This window comes from Vulpes lagopus, chromosome 8 (genome assembly GCF_018345385.1).
Source record: "Vulpes lagopus strain Blue_001 chromosome 8, ASM1834538v1, whole genome shotgun sequence".
NCBI lineage: Eukaryota > Metazoa > Chordata > Mammalia > Carnivora > Canidae > Vulpes > Vulpes lagopus.
Genome location: NC_054831.1, coordinates 93,350,343 through 93,354,985, shown reverse-complemented (window position 1 = coordinate 93,354,985; position 4,643 = coordinate 93,350,343). Strand labels below are relative to the sequence as shown.

The 4,643-nt window shown below is 47.4% G+C and overlaps 1 pseudogene; it reads right to left on the bottom strand.

Moving 5' to 3' along the window:
- Nucleotides 1-316: 316 nt before the first annotated feature.
- Nucleotides 317-1,350, bottom strand: LOC121497781 (annotated as a pseudogene).
- Nucleotides 1,351-4,643: the final 3,293 nt, after the last annotated feature.

Here is a 4,643-nt window from a genome sequence, read left to right as displayed (position 1 = left end):
CGGAAACAGATTCTGAGATTGCCAAAGTTAAAGTAAGGTGGAAATTATGCTTCCTTCAAAATGAATTGGCTTCATGACCACTTTTTTTCTTAATCTAGCAATTGCTTTTTTCCATTTTGTTAGAAGTTATCTATTGCCTTAAGCTTTAAATGAAAAGGTGAACTAGGAGGTGTACGGACTGTGCAGTCCTGAGAAGGCACCTGGTCTGGAAGTACAGTAGTCAGCACATGCTGTGCTCTCATCATAGCTTGACCTTCCTTTAGTCCCAAAAATCTATCCCTAAAGTTGGTCTGAAGTTCATTCGCAGGCCTGGTGACTACTTACTATCATTCATAGTAGGTTTGAGGTTTTCTGTATTGCAAAGGTATGAAATGTCTGAATTTAAAAAATAAAATCGCAGTTGCTGGGGTTGGGCTAATTCCCCTAGCCCAGTTTTTGTAGGATGTGGCTGTGGCCACGAGGTTCCTGCTGAATGGATGGGCACCGAAACCATCACTGAGGTAGGGAATGTGCAGTAGGAACCCTGCATATCAGGGCTCAGCGACTGCAAATGGGCCCTGAATAAAGAGCTGGCTGCCTCTCCTTGGCAGAGGGATCCTGGGGAGTGGGTGCGGAAGGCAGGATCTCAGACTCCTATCGCAGGAGCTGCTGGCCTATGAAGCCAAATTTGGGGAAGACCGCACTCCTCCTCTGCTTGATGTAATCAAAGGCATCCTTCAGGCAGAACTGCTTGGTCTTCATTAGGTAAGCCATGCACGCAGATGGTGTGTGAATGGGGGATCCCAGCCTTGCTTCTTCCCCTTTCCCTGACTTAGTGAAGCCTACTGCTTCTTAAAATTAGCGGGAGCTAATGTCAGCCGTGTGACTGTCTTACACGGGATCCATTTGTACCGCAGGTGGACCGTGCAGGATTCCAATGTCCGCTGGGAGACATATAGCAGGGCTGTGATATGCGGGTTGGCCAAGAGCTCGCACTTGCAAGTACGGCAGGTACTTCCAAGGTGGAGCAACGGAAGGATTGCATCTGGGCCGTCCTGGTCGTAAGCAGGCCTGCAGCTGATGTTGCGCGCTGGTCTCCTGCACTGGCTCCTGAGGGCTTTCTTGGTTTCAACCTCCTCTCGTGCAATGGGTTTTACATCCATGGAGCCCTCAGGATATTCCGAACGGAAAGCCTTTGAGGTAGTAGACTGCGGCCCCCAAGAAGGAAGGCGGGGAGTGCGGGGCGCAGGGCGCCCACGTTGCCCTCCTCGCGCAGCCCGCTGTCCCGCACGCGGCTGTCCGCGGCAGCAGGTGCGCATGCGCACGCCGCCTTCCCCCCCGCAGCTCGCAGTGTCGTCGCCGCGCTGCCATGTCCGACGCAGCACCACCCGAGACTGGTGTGGAGGGAGCGGCGCTGAAGATTTTGGTCAGGCGTTTTTGCGGGGTGGAGCCGTTGGATTACCCCAGCCCTCCCAGGTGAATGGGAGCTCTTCTGCCCAATGACGTGGCAGGTCATTTTCCCTCAGGTCCGCAGGTAAGTAACTGCTGCTCTGGTCCCTGTCAGGGGTCAGGAATGTTCCAGAGCTTCCCGGTAGCGTTTCGTGGACTGGTGGGGGGAGTGGGATGTAAATGACCCCCTAGTCTACCGATGCTGTAGCTGTGGGCTGTGGCTGCGGTGCTGCCCTCGCTCGTGTCCTGTGTTGCTTCGAGGGGCGCTCCTGCCGGCCCCTGGCTCCCCCAGGTCTGTCCGTCGTCCCTTAGGTCAGACTCTTCTCCCTGGTGACAAGCCCGAGACGTGTGTGGACCACCTGAACACATGCCTGAAGAAAAGTGTGGCTGCCTTGACATTCTCTGGAGGCTCCCTGTGGCCCCATAGCCGCTCAAGTCTCAGGACTTCAGGGAGGGACTGGAGAGTCTTCATCGTGACGAGAGCTTTTCGGAGGGATAGTGAAATTGGGTTTCTGTTTCTCAAAAAAGGATGAATTTATGGGAGTAACGCCTCACGGGACACTTGTGTTTGATGCGGTGGAGGCCCGTCTAGTGCTGATCTCATCACCCCCCTCACTGCGGGGAGCTGGGCCTGTTCTGTCTGAGCGTCTGACTAGTGCTCTGCCCTGGATTATGTGTTAGCCAGGCTTGGTGCCACCTTCAAGGTCACTTAGGTTGGGAAGGAGGAGCTGGAATGGGTGTGTTTGCCTTTGGGGTGAGGGTAAAACTTGTTGTCAAACAGGTCTCTGATTGGGATACAAGCAGTCCCCTGTTCTTGTCCTTCTTTGTGTCATAGGCCTGGGGCTGGCCCAAAGCTGACCTGGACCTCGGGCTATTGGCTCCTCACCATCTAGCATGCCCAACCTCTTTGGAGGACTCTGTCATGGGCTAGCTTGGGTGCAGGACACTAAGGCATTAACTGTTAGTGTCAGTTGAGAGCCTGGGAATCTCTGGGTTTGGAGGATGTTGCCCGACACCCATCTTTGGTTGAGGGGTGGGCCTTTGGTCTCATAGAAAGGTTAAGTTTCTCTTTGTGATTTAAGGAGCTTCCTAATGCTCCTTAATTTTATTATAGTAGGTTTTTAATTATCATTAATAACCTTCTTTAACCATAGTACCAGAGTTGTGGTCTCTTAACATTGGATATGTATCTCTTAGGCGACACTAACGTAGATAATATATTATTCCACTTATATGAGGTACCTTAGAAGAGTCAAATTCATAGACATAGAAAATATAACGGTGGTTGACAAGGCCTGGGAAGAGCAGGGAGTAGGGAGAAATTGTTTAATTGGTACAGAGTTTCAGTTTAGGATGATGATGAGTTCTGGAGATGGAAGCTGATAATGGTCCACAACAATGTGAACTTACTTAATGTCACAGAACTGTACACTTAAAAAATGATTAAGATGGCAAATTTTATTTTGTCTCTTTACCACAATTAAAAATGTGTATCTTAAAAAAAGCAAAAATGGGGATCCCTGGGTGGCGCAGCGGTTTGGCGCCTGCCTTTGGCCCAGGGCGCGATCCTGGAGACCCGGGATCGAATCCCACATCGGGCTCCCGGTGCATGGAGCCTGCTTCTCCCTCCGCCTGTGTCTCTGCCTCTCTCTCTCTCTCTGTGACTATCATAAATAAAAAAAAAAAAAAAAAAAAAATTTAAAAAAAAGCAAAAATGATATTGTTAGGATAACGGATACTGTTACCTGGCAGGTGGGGGCAGTCGTGGCCCCAGGGGAGCATGAGGGAGCTCTCTAGGTATGGGGAATGCTCTTAATCTGGGTGGTGGTCCCATGGATATGTTCAGTTTGTGAAAATTCATTAGGCTGTAAACTGACATGCGCTTGCGTCTGAATCTTAAAGTGCAAAGAAAAAGAAAACAGTGGCAAGTTTTAAAGAGTATAAATTTGTGCTATATTATGCTACTGAGTGCCATGTGCAAGGTACTCTCCCACTCGCTTAGCTCTATTACAACATTCTGAGGGAAGTGCTGCTTTATGAAAGGAAATTGAGGAATGGTGATTTCCAAGGAAAGAGTAATCATTTACAAGTTTGTAGTAGGAGATACCAAATATTTCAAATCTTCGCGGTATACATCTCTACCGGTATATTCTTTTGCCTACTCAGTTTAAAGTTTTAGAATCTTTAAAATAGAACTTGTAACCCTTAAATAAGACCTGGTGTTAAATTACATGTGTCTCAACCAGAAGGAAAAAGAATTATCCAGTGTAAACCAAACAAACTTTCCCACTCATGTAAATTTCAGGGCAAGCTGTGATCATAGAATGGTGCTAGCTCTGGATAGTTCAGAAACAATTACGATAGTCTTTTTTTAAAAAATCTAAGTGGTTTTTAAAAATTTATTATCCCTTTAACATTTTTTAGAGGGTGCAGATCAAACTAGAAATTCATTTGGAAAAAATGTACATTTAAAAATGTACACATTGTACTATTTTGTGTTAAAATGTCCTTTCCTTTCTTCATCCTTACTTATTTTACAGGAGGGAGAAATATTCTGATAAGTCTTTCCTTTTGGATTCTGCTTTCCTGTGTCTGTCTGCTGTCTCCACCCTTCTATTTCCATACTTCTCTGAGGCATGTTAGTCTTTCTTTGCTTAGTTTTACTGAGCTTTGCAACAGCCTTCAGCCTCAGCCACATCCAGTTATCTCCAGCTGGCTGATCAGAACTCAGAGCAGCCGTGGGTGGGATCCTGCTGCAGTACAGAGAGACATGTGCCCTGGCTGGCTGCTCTGGGCCTTGTTCTCTATCATAGCCCATCAGATTTTTGAGACTGTATCTTGCCCCAGGAATTGGGCCTGGTTAAAATAAACTGTTCAGAACACTCTCACAGAGTTGTTATCTGGAGAGGTTGGGAAAGAAGGCATAGAAGGACAGTCATTTGGGAAAAGATAAAAGCAGTACAGGAAATGGGGAAGAGAGGAGCAGGAGTTAGTTCTTATCACAGCCAAATTGGTGCATCTTGCTATGCATCTTCTGAAATATCTCCTTTGACCGGCACTTTATAGGATGTCTGCTGGTAACTCCTACTTATTTCACAATCCTGAATTCAAGGGTGCCCGTCAGAGAAGAATACAGCCTCTATTGAAAAGACTCCCACATGAAGCCCATTGTGCTATCTCCTAATTTTAGCTTGAAATCAGGCATGCTAACATAT